Below are 12908 nucleotides of genomic sequence, written 5' to 3' on the forward strand. Positions count from 1 at the left end.
ATATGCCTTGTATGAATTAAAAAACACTGGCACCTTTCCTTTGCTTGCCATTGACGTCAGAACATGTGACCTTAGCACCAAAAGGCAAATTGAATTGGCTGGAGGGAAAATATATAGTACAGCCTGTGCAAGCCTACCCCAAGGGTTAAAGGGTGAAACACCAGGCAGCACCAACAGCCCTTAGCCTTTTTGTGGGATCCTTGGCAGTGTAAGTGTAGAAAGATTTGTTCCGTTGTTGTCTGCACTTGTCTATGAAATCAATATGTATGTTTGTTATGACTATCGCACCCCTTATTATTAATATTGCACACCTCCAGCAGCGAGTCCTCCGAGGAGCATCACCCCCACCAAAAAAAACAACAGGAAAGGAAAAATAAAAGAACACTCATTTTATTTTTCCTCTACTGCTGCATCTTGGGGGCGGGGCCTGGTGGTAACAGGCACTGAGGGGCGTGGTAGTGCACTCCCATCACTGCGCATTATAGTTTGGCCAGCCGTCTCAGGCCAGCCAAACCATCATGTGCAGTAAAAGCTCTTTTTAACCCAGCAACGCAGCTGGGTTGGACAGAGCAGACACAATCTGTCCTGGAGCGCAAATAGAGGGCGCCCAGGCCAATCCTGAAGCTGCTCTCATGCACGAGAGCAGCTGGAGGATCGGCCGCAATGCATTTTGGGAGCCTGTGCCTTCCTGAAGAGGTGAAGAGGAGCTCGACGAGCAACGGGAATAGATGCAGGTACGTTTTTTCTTTTTCATTCCTCCTGCTACCCTTAGTGCCCCTTCTCCCCTCCCGTCCCCCCCCCCCCATTCCTCCAGCATAACGGCCGCTCCTGCACAACTGAAATGCTGGCTTGAAAATTGCCCACTGAGTTTGGTAAATATTCAATTTCTCTTCTTTTTAGAGGTGGCAGGATACAGACATATTTCCTTAGTTGGCTTTATAGGTACTGTTTGAAGTCTTTCTAGGCAGCAGGCAATGTACACATCACATTTCGTTCTCGCTGAACGGTAGCAATATATATTCAATGTATTTTTCTCTTGCTACTGGTAGGTGGTTTAACATTTAATACAGTAGGCATGTGAAGGTTTATCACTATACTTCGGTTTTTTCAAAGGGTAATCCTAAATGTTGTTATTGTGTTTGAGTATCCTGCTTTTTAGGTTTTGCCTAGCGAAAGCTGCGCTCTGCGCAGCTTTTCGCGCAGGCGAAATCCTGTTGAGAACTGTAGTGTGGCTTTGGTTCGGCCCTCGTCATTGATTGGCTGGCTCCGTAAACGGAGCCTTGCCATTGGACGAGGGGCCTGTCCGTCAATGCCGGACCAGACACGGGGGCGTTCCCGACATTCTTTTCCTTTTGCCGACGTCACGCGACGCCGGGAACGCCCCCGAGTCTGGTCCGGCATTGCCGGCACTACTGCGTGTCTTCTCCCCCGTTTCCCGCCCCGTGACTGGCCGGCCGGCCAATCCTAGCGCGGCCGGCCGGAAGTGCCCGCCCCCCGCAGCCCGGGGGAAGAAGGAAGACGGCAAGCAGTATGGCGGCGCCCGCGGGGCTCCCGTGGCCTGGAGGGAACCGCCGCCGTCGACGTTGCCGGTCTCCCATGCCGAAGAGGGAGACCGGAGAAGTGCCAGAGAGATTTTCGACGTTGACGGTCTCCCATGCCGAAGAGGGAGACCGGAGAAGTGCCGCCGTCGCAAGGTGCAGGTGAGTCGATTTGTTTTTTTGTATTTTTTTTCCCCTCCTCTCTTCCCCTGCCTTCCTGCCCCAACCTCTCTCCCCCTGTCTCCTACCTTCACTCGTCATGTCCTCCCCGCCTTCCTCGTCTCCGGCCGGGCTACATGGCTTCGGTTATGCTTTTTTTCTCCCCTCTACCGATCATTGTTACTAGCTGTTTTGCAGAATGTTTTACTGTAGAGGCTGGAGTCTAAACATGCGTGCTCGGGTCCAGGGCGTAGTCGGAGTCAAATATCCGGCATTCTTGGAGCAGAGCACATCTTCCGCTGTAGGCTCGAGCCTTTCCCGGGGAATGGACTGGACCAAGGCCAGAAGGAGAATCCATTTTCAGTGCACGTGCATACCACCTCCCTGACACCTTGCTCATGATTGAGGCCCCGAAAGAGGCCTAGTTGCTAGACTCTGAGCAAAGATTGCTGAACCCAAGCAGCGAGAGAATCTTTCACAAGCACTCACAGAGACTTATTTCTATATCCCCTGCCCTCGCCACAGATGGGCAGTTATTGCATGGATGTGCTGAACCTACAGTTTGGGGTATAGGTTTCAATACATGCGCGCACTCTCCAAATGGGTCTTATTTTTTGTTTTGCATATCTAAAATACGGCTCCATGTTGATTATTCTTGTGTATATGCATGTATGTTTTTTTACTAGGTATTTGTATAACACCGTTTTCACTAATGCCATGAACTCTTGACCGTTTTGACACGTTTGCCTGAGGCCGCATTGTTTATATGTGAGTGGTCGGTAATCGTCACAGGCATGTTCCATTAGATTTGGTGGGTCTTTCCAACCTAACCAATCAACCCATTTCTTCTCCATGGGGCGTTCCTTTGCTTACCTGGCACCCAGGCTTTGAAACTCACTTCCGCTATGCCGAAGACTTAATAACAATCTTCTCAGCTTTAAGAACTGAAAACGCACCTGTTCGCTTGATTTAGTTTGTCGTCCCTCAGGTCTCTTGTTACCACTGGGAAGCCCGTGTTTGGGTAGCCACGCACTCTAGAAGACCCCAAAATAACATAGCCAGTTGGATTGTGTGTGTGGTGGGTTGTTTCGGCTTGGGTAGCTCGCAGTGGGTTTGGGTTTCAGGCTCTCGGACTGACTAACCTGGATCAGATCTGCAGAATTCTCATTCAGGGGCTGCGGGTCCCGCTTCCTAGGTGGTTACATGTTGAGTCTTTCCAGTGTAGTGTTTAAGGACCTTCTGTGTATTATCTGGCGTGGATTATTCATGGTGAAGGTTCTAAAGGAGCCCTGTCAGCCGGGGTGTTTCTACCCTGTCTCTTGGCTTGTACTGTGTTTGATTACCTGATGTTGTTCATTGATGCGGCTCTGTCCCGGTGTAGCCTGTGCCAGTGCGCCTCTCTACCCTTTGTTTCCTTGTCCTACAGCAGATCTGAGCTTCTTTCCCATAAGCCTCCAGTAAACTAGATTTACCGACGGGCCTAGGCAGCCAATCCACTTTCCTGTTGATAAGCAGCCCAGAGAGAGTTGGAGGGTGGCAGCTGGGGACTGTAAGTCGCTCTCTTCCCTGTAGAATTTGGGCTTGTGGGAGGAGAGGGATTTAATTTAATTTAATTAGCGCTAGAATCCACTCCCGGAGGAGTATCTCCGCGCTTCGACCGCTGGGGAACCCGTACTGGCTCACCCTGAGAGATGGTCCCTAATGGGTATCTCTAAGGTGCGACCAAGCATCCCCGGCGGTCTGGGGGGCCGTTGTGAAGATGAGGCAAGCTAATGCCCAGATGTTGCCGAGTGTGGTCCCTGACTGGAGTAGGCACCGAGGCGAGAATTATCGAGCCCGCTGACCCTGGTCCACGACCCTGCCGCGTCGGGAATCGAACCCTGGTCCTGGGCCGTCCTCTGCTTACGGGTCTGCCGCCTCTAACCAGTGAGCCACACCACTCCAGGGTTCAATGGACAGGCTGTCATTGGGTTGCTAAGAGGTGGTCTCAGGTTCTCTGCAATAGTAGGGTAGCTGGGCCTAGGCTGCGAGAACTCTATGCCAGACGCTAGCCTTTAGTTGTCACTGTTCCAGTGAGTCAGCAGCTGTCTAAGCCCACGAGAGCCATGCTAGAACAGGTTCGGGCATTCTTTTGAGAGGATAGTTCTTGTGGAGCAAACCTCTGCCCACTTCACTCTTCTGAAAGAGATGCCAAGTGCACAGTCTCCAGTGCATAGGCCACAAACACAACCATGCACAAAGCCATATGTACAGGCATACCATACCTAATGTTCACGCTTGTCCACAGCGGTCCCTGTTCTGGAGTCCGCTCTGCCTGCACCTTGATCATGAATACCCTGAACTGATATGGGCAGCAGCACCTGCCCCAAGTGAGTCTGATCTGTTTCCAGGTTGATAGCTTTTTTGCAAACTAGTCATCTGTCTCTCGGTTGTGGTATGTTTGGCATACATTCCATCTGTCGAGTGGTAGGGTTCTGTTTTCACTTGCATGCGAGCTGTCTCATGTTAACACTGTGTTTGCCTGAATGTCATTGGTCACCAAACTATTCTGCTTTGAAAGATGTCATCATTCTCCTCGGTGGGTATATATAAACATGATCCATCTCCAAATGGATTATATCTTTGAATACGCTAGACTGTCTTTTCAATTGCTGTGCACTTTTGTACATGTGCATTAGATCTTTAGATTGCACTATAGTTTTCAATAGACGAGATCTGCTTCTAGATTGTGGTATAGTTTTGGAACCCTGATCTGTAACCAGGTTGTGTCTCTTTACCTGCGTGCTATTGCCTCCAGTTTGAGCTTTGTTTTTTGCACGCATGTCGTAAATCTCCAGGTTGTGCTATGTATTTGCATGCTGCCATCTGTATCCACGATGGACTCTGTATTTGCATTCTTATTGTCGATCTGTTGCCAGGCTGTGGCACTATTTTGCATTTGTTTGATGCCAGCGTTCTCACCTGCTGCTTGATCGGCTTAGTGGAAAAAGAGAACAGGATGGTGTAGGCTGCAGAATGCAACAGCAGAAGAGTATTTTAGCGTTTTGCTTTTGGTCGAAGTCCTCCTTGCTTCTGCAGAACGAGAAACCTCTAGTGAGCATAAAGGTCCAGGACGGGACTAACCACCCTGCCTTTCCCCATTATAAGGAAGCGGTGGGAGGGATGTCCCTTCCATCTTTGCAACGGTGTGTCCTACTCAGTTGCTCAAAAAAGCTACAGTGAGCTTCTACAGTTGGTCCTGGGTCCTGGGTACCTGGGGAGGCTTTCCAGACCAGCTGCAAGTACCACTGAGGGACCCAGTCATCTGTTTGAATTGGGTCCCCTAGTGATATTGGAGGTAAGCCTTCCCCCTGCTTGCTGGATGTAGCATGGAACCTCCTGATCCAGGGAAGATCATGGAGCCGAGGTAAGTCACTGGGACATCGTACCTGCTGATGCCTTGGTGATAGACTTGATCATTCACAAGAAATTCCTTCTTTTGAACTGGGTTGGTGACCCTGAGGAACAGGAGTTTGTCTTATGGCCTTGAGGCGAACCTAGACCTCGAGATAAGAAAGCTTTTACCTATTGGAAAACCAGCTTGCGAACTGACCAATACCACTTGAAAGACACCCAGTGGCGTGGCCATGACTATGCCAGTTATAGAGTGGTCGTGTAATGAAGAGATTTTTGGCATAAAAAAATAACAAATCAATGACTTTGTCCTTGGCATTCGGTTTATGCATGCTGGTGAATGAAGAGACCACTTACTTGCCGCTGTGGAGGTTCTCAGACACCAGCAGTTTGTGGTTCAGCTGATCATTTCCCAAGTATAAATAAATTCTTGAACATCGCTTAGGAGGGAGTGAGGAAGTGAAGTGTTCAGCTTGCGCCTGAGGTGTAGTCTGTCTCGCATTGATGATTTGCCTCGAGACCTCTCGGCTGCTACCGCTTGATGCTGTGCAAGATACTTTGCTGCTTTAGTCATGTGGGCAGACAAAGCCTTGCCTTTTCAAGAAGCCTCTATCACAAGAACCCATTTAAGGGTTACTCTGAGACAAGATGGAAACTTCATGTGCTTGCTGTTTGTTGGCGAAGGACTTTAAGGCGATGGGCTTGTTTGAGGAACTTTGGCTTGATAACAAGCGTTGGCTTTGATGGGGAGGCGAGACCTTTTCCAGTGCACGAATTCCGTGGTTCTACAACGGAGGTGAAATGGCCCCGACAGACACTGTTTGTTTGATAGGGTCCAACTCGTCATACTCGCTGGTACCTGTGTTATGGTTGCTATCCTCGACCTCGTGAGGAGACCTTGAAGGGGGGAGAATGGAGCCAGGAGATTCAGCTGCATTAGTGCACGCAATATGCAACTGAAGTACTTTGTGCCGTAGGCACAACACAGGGTACGGGCATGCACCCGGTGACTGCTCCACAGACATGAGACTGGGAGGATGTATGCAACCGATGGCACTAAATTCAGAGCACTGAGGTGTCAGCAACCCAAGCTGAAGAAAGAGGGGGGGGGAATCAATTAAATCCACAGCAAAAATTGGGCCAGGGTCCCCTCCAAATAATTAGGTGGAAGATTTCTGAAGGAGCTGATCCACGCTAATGGGAGGTGGGGCAGAATGGGAGTGAGGTTGGGTAAACCAGCGAATTGGTGAGGTTGGGTAAACCAGCGAATTGGTGAGGTTGGGTAAACCAGCGAATTGGTGAGGTTGGGTAAACCAGCGAATTGGTGAGGTTGGGTAAACCAGGGAATTGGTGAGGCTGCACCCCACCACGGGAAAAGCGAGCATGCCCTGTAGGGTTTACACCCCCATACTTTGTGCCAGGGGTGCAGAAGCGCAGGTGCACTTTCCAGTCCTGCCACTAGGGTGCATGATGTATAGGCTGCGTATGTGGGGACCTGGAGGTGGGAGTATAATCTGCAGTGCCGCACAACACAGCACAATATCGGTATGACACACAAAGAAGATTGCAGCTACCTGTTATGGTATTCTGCGAGGACTGAGACCAGTCCTCAAATTCTTCGACCCCCCCTACTCGGCAACTGGTGGTCCAAGCCTCCATTCTCTCTCGGCTGGACTATGGGAGTGCACTGCTGCTTGGAGTGAATCAGGCGGAGGCTACTCGGCTGCAAAGGGTGCAGAATGCCGCAGGATGCGCAGGCGAAATCCTGTTGAGAACTGTAGGGTGCTTTGGGTCGGCCCTCGTCATTGATTGGCTGGCTCCGTAAACGGAGCCTTGCCATTGGACGAGGGGCCTGTCCGTCAATGCCGGACCAGACACGGGGGCGTTCCTGACATTCTTTGCCTTTTGCCGACGTCACGCGACGCCGGGAACGCCCCCGAGTCTGGTCCGGCATTGCCGGCACTACTGCGTGTCTTCTCCCCCGTTTCCCGCCCCGTGACTGGCCGGCCGGCCAATCCTAGCGCGGCCGGCCGGAAGTGCCCGCCCCCCGCAGCCCGGGGGAAGAAGGAAGACGGCAAGCAGTATGGCGGCGCCCGCGGGGCTCCCGTGGCCTGGAGGGAACCGCCGCCGTCGACGTTGCCGGTCTCCCATGCCGAAGAGGGAGACCGGAGAAGTGCCAGAGAGATTTTCGACGTTGCCGGTCTCCCATGCCGAAGAGGGAGACCGGAGAAGTGCCGCCGTCGCAAGGTGCAGGTGAGTCGATTTGTTTTTTTGTATTTTTTTTTCCCCTCCTCTCTTCCCCTGCCTTCCTGCCCCAACCTCTCTCCCCCTGTCTCCTACCTTCACTCGTCATGTCCTCCCCGCCTTCCTCGTCTCCGGCCGGGCTCCCGGCTGCTGCTCTGGAGGCCTGAGAGGTGGAGCCCTGTCCGGGGAGTTCCCTGCACCGGCATGTACGTGCAGACACGAGCCGGGCCTCGGGGGTCTGCTGGTCTCCGTTTCCGTTTCACCTTCTCCCTTACCTCCCTACTCTACCCACCTGCAGCTCTCGCTTCTACTGTCACCCACTTACCCTCCCACCTCTTATTCACTGCAGCTTCCAATGTCCTGATCCCCAGTCGCTCCTTTCTCTCTCGCACTCCACCCCTTCCTGCCCCTCTTTAGGCCTTTGCAGATGTATTCCCCCCCCCCCTTAGCTCCTCCTGCATTCCTTTTCCCTCATCCCCTCTGTTCACCCGTTCTCTACTCTCTCCTTTCGTGCCTCCCTGTTCTGTCACTCACGTTCCCTCCCTCTGCTGCTACCACACTTTCTCCTCTCCAAACACTTTACTCAGACTCTCACTGCCCGCAACACTCCGGGTGTTCTGCCCTCCTCTTTTGTTCCCTCTCTCCGCAATCTTGTTTTTAATGATCAGTTCTGTGGTTCGCTCTGTTTCTGACCGCCGGGTCCGTGTTAACTGTGCCATCCCCTTTTATGTTCGGTGTAAAGTGCTCCCATGCCGCGAGATCAGAGCTGCGAGTGGGAGGTTGCCTGACAGGTGGCAGAGAGGGGACAGACCAAATGTAGTGCTCTAGGGCAGAGTCGGGTAGTTAAACCTGTACTTAGTGCCCAGGGTCATGATTGACCAGGAACACCTGTTGAGTGCCTAGACAAGGTCCCAGGAAGATTCATCTACACTAGCGTTCTCCAAAGTCGGTCCTGGAGGCCCAGATCAATGGCAGATTTTTTTCATATCCCCATTCAGAAAAAATGTAGTTATCTTAACAATCTGGCATGGATCCGGCCCTCCAGGACCGACTTTGTTAGAACCCTGATCTACATCATTCAGTAACCGTAAATCAGGTATGATGTTTACGATTGACTGTGACATACATTATTAACATACGCAGTTGTTTATAATTATATCATTAACACAAGTTTAGATAATCAATACTATTTGTACTATGCCTGGCTAGAATCCACGTTTGTTTGAATGATTAATGCTGGTTTTCTTACACAGTAATAATAAGCTTAGGTCCCATATTGTCCCTACGATGTGTACAATTCTCACACTAGTTTCTCGTTACCTATTCTTTCCCAAGCACAACCTTGGAAATGTGAGAGAGTCTGATCACACTTTGTACTCTGGCCTGGATATGTGAGACAGTGAACTCATTCCTTTCCTCCCACTACCACCATCTATAAAAGCTGTGGGTTTTAGCAGATCGGAAGCCAGGGAGCACAGTGGCAGATCAGTGAGTGTCCTGTCCATGAACTGGAAAACAATTACTAACACTTGAGCTTTGTTCTCTACAGCTAGGTTGAGAAAATGTGTGAGGGTTTGAACTCAAACTGTGAGTTAGTATGCAGAGGCTCGGTGAGACCCATGTCTGCTTGTGCCTCCGTTTTCGTGCCCCTGTTGCCTGCTTGTGCCTCTGTGTGCCCCTGTTGCCTGCTTGTGCCTCTGTGTGCCCCTGTTGCCTGCTTGTGCCTCCGTGTCCCCCTGTTGCCTGCTTGTGCTGTGTGGGTGTGTGTGGAGGGCTCTGTGTGGCTGTGTGTGTAGGAAGCTTTGTGTGGCTGTGTGTGTGGGGGGCTCTGTGTAGCTGTGTGTGTGGGGGGCTCTGTGTGTGTGGGGGGCTCTAAGTGGCTGTGTGTGAGGGGCTCTGTGTGGGGGTGTGTGTGGGGGGGCTCTGTGTGTGTTTGTGTGTCATTTGCGATAGATAAAGCTAGTGGCATTGTAAATGACAATGCCATTTATTTATGTTAAAAAAAACATAAATAAAAATAATGTCAAGAGCAATGCCAATAGCTCTAACTTTAACAAAGGCAAAACCATTGCATTGTAAATGCTTGTTGTTGATGGGTCACCAAGTTGGTGAGCAGGTAAAAGGTCTTCTTATGCATGGTTTTTATTTTATTTCCAAAACTTTGTAAGTGATGTTTTTATGTTTGCACGGTCAATTGCACAAATAGCCAACATTCGTGATAGTATATATTTTCCTTAATTTAGAGGTGTTTAATCCAGTTTCATTTCTTCTAATATGCGAGAGTGATTTGGTTTATTCTGTTGAACAGAGCATCCTAATGTAATTTTGCTATTGTTAAGCTCGAATTAAATAACCAAAAACGAAAAGAATGTTCCCACATTCAAACACAGGGACATTTCAGGTTGCCATTCTCCACAATCAAAGTATCTTTCCACCACTAATGTCTTTTTGAAATTGCATCAGCGACTTTTTAAGGCATGGGTAAAGTGGGCTCTGGCCCAGTGTCTCAGCCTTTCAGGGTGCCCCCCCTGATAGAGCCAGATCTGTTCTGCAGAGAGTCTTGCCCTGATGACCTTTAATAATGATTAAATAGATTGTTTTAAATAGCGTTTTCCTTGAATGTATTTGTAATGTGGGTGATGTGTGAGAGTCTGTTACAGACATTTTGCAGAGAAAGTGTGTTTGTGTATCATGCAACATTTATAAAAAAGTTTCTTTTAGATCAAAACAGGACCTCAGATGTGAGAAATGGGAGGGGGTCACAGAGATTACTTGCAGTAATATTCGTGAGCTGCTGCTGTGTTACAATATTGAAAACACACGTCACTATCCCTGAACATTAGATGTAAACACATGTAGAATTTGGAGGAGTTTGCCTTTGCACTGCCAGTGAGCTGGCCAAAGAAGGCATGAAAGAGCTAATGTTGGATCATAAATTCAAAGCTGATTCGAATAGGGGCCCCCAAAATACGCTTGGCCCAGTGCCCCCAATATCTTTAAGATGTCCCCGAACAGCATGTGTGTTGGCATGGGAGCTTTTCTCCATAACCCTGGATTATCTTGCCGCCCCCTCTCCCTGTCATTTACCTGTAGCTATAGTTATGTTTTCCCCTCAGTGATATTGACAATCATGTAAGCTTACTTGACCAGAGAGCCCCGAGCTGCGCTCTGATTTGAAGGCGACCCCCACACTGAGGATACTGCCCTCTCTACCTTGCCTCTGAGAGGACTTGTAGTGGTAGTAGCAGAATTATAGTGAAGGGACAAGGCAGGTTCTGTTCCCTTTAGAGGGAGATGAATGCCATCTGCCCATGTAAAAGGTTTGACCAGTCTCTCTGAATCAAGGGCCTTTAGGTCTTTCATAGTATGATGCATACCATTGGTGAATGTACAGGCCTGTTAATGTTTGTGGGTGAGTGTGGGGTATATGTGCATGTCTGACAGAGGGGAAACATCCATTACAACGCTAATTACAACAACCTACCTTTGCAATGCAACTGTTACAACGCAACTGCCTTTACATCGCATGCAATTACAATGCACGCCATTACAACGCATGTCACTACAACGCATGCCACTACAATGCACGCCATTACAAAGCATGCCATTACAATGCATTATAAGTTAGGTAATGGATATTTCTTTTAGTATTAGGGTGGGTATGGGTTTTGGGGTACATGGGAATAGTAATTTTTACCCCTACACTATCCAACACTTTCCCTACTGTTACACTCACTGTGGGAATAGTCATTTTTACCCCTACACTATCCAACACTTACCCCTACTGTTGCACTCACTGGAGTGGGAATAGTAATTTTTACCCCTACACTATCCAACACTTACCCTACTGTTGCTCTAAAAGTATTATGCATTGTAATGGTATGCTTTGTAATGGTATGTGTTGTAATAGAATGCGTTGTAATGGTAGTTTTTAAAAATGCGCTGTAATGGCATGTGTTGTAAAAACATGAAATGTAATGGTAGTTGCGATGTAAAGACTGCGTTGTAGAAACGGCGTTGTAATTACATGTCTTGTAACGTCATACATTCCTGACAGAGTGGATGGGAGTGTTGATTGTAATACATGCATTCGTGGTATTCAAATGGTAGGTGGCTTTCTGTAAGACTGCCCAGGATCCATCTCAGACCATAGCACTTGCCAGTTGGGATTTCAGCCCCCACCACACACAGTAAAGTTGTTCTGGTGGGTGTAGGTGTTGGCCAAAGAAGGCCTTTGAAGGAGCTTCAGTGCCTCTGCCAGAAAGCTCTCTACTCAACTACCTCTTCTTGCCTAGTTCTGTATTCTGGAAGCATCTGGTTTAGCTGAAACCTGCCCAGGGAAACGTATTGCTGATCGTGGCCATTGTATGTGCTGGATTGGAGTGTCCATGAATTCTGGAAATTGAGCAGCACCCCAAGAATAATAAGGTTGAGGAAGGACTGGTTGGTCAGTCATGACTTCAAATACTAGGTCACTCGACTAATATGTTTTTCAGGGTCTCTCAACTAAAACAGTGGAGCTGTGCAATAATGAAGCAGAAAAACAAGCATTTGCAATGCAATCAGTCTCGCATTTACTCAGGTATGAGCTATTGGCATTGTAAATGACAATGCCTTTTATTTATGTTTTGGTTTTTAAAACATAAATGAAAGATACTGTCATTTACAATGCCAATAGCTTCAACACGCGTAAATGAGAGACCTGTAGCATTGCAAATGCTTGTTTCATCCCAGCTACTTGGTGCTACCCTGCATGGGAATTCCTACCTGGAGAATGACAATGCTGTCCAGAACTACCCATTCCTTCTTGACTTCAGAAACCTTGTATTTTTATTTTTTATTTTTTTATTTTATAAAGTTTTATATAGCCCGAACCAGATCCCGAGGGATATCAGAGCGCGTTACAGAAGGATGAAAGGGAGAGTAATAATCCAGTAACACTATCAAGTAAGAATGCCAAACAGTTGTAGTCACAACAATCATAGACAAATGATACACAGCGAGAAGAGAGGGAGAATAAACTCCAGTACGATATCGGATAAGAATACCAAACAATTATAGTCACAATAATCACTAACAAATGATACACAGCGAATAATGTGACTAACAGGTCAATAACAGGCTGCTGCTGGGGCCCACCTTACGTCTGAGAGGAGCAGAGAGCAACAAAAAAAACACAGGATGGTAACAAGGGTGTAAGGTCATTCAACACCTGTTGTAGGATCAGTGGTAATGCCAAATTAAGGTAGAAGTTTGTTCATTAGGAAACTTTTGGCTTCAAGTTTAATTGAAAATGCAGGCCTTTAGTTTCTTGCGGAATTCAACAAGACAGAAACCAATGGGCAACACATGAGAGAAAGTCACAATAAGAGGAGTAAAGGAGACAGAAAGCACTGGGTAAAGCACAACTAGAGGCACAAACACAGGCAAAGAGGCCACATCCAAAACCCACAAACCTAAGGAGTCTAACAAGGAGACCAACTGCACAGAAATGGGAAGACCTACAACTTTCATTTATGCCAGACCAAAATTACATTCAAACATTATCAGATTCAGGAGAACTCCTGAAATTGA

This window comes from Lissotriton helveticus, chromosome 12 (assembly GCF_964261635.1).
Source record: "Lissotriton helveticus chromosome 12, aLisHel1.1, whole genome shotgun sequence".
In the NCBI taxonomy this organism is placed as follows: Eukaryota; Metazoa; Chordata; class Amphibia; order Caudata; family Salamandridae; genus Lissotriton; species Lissotriton helveticus.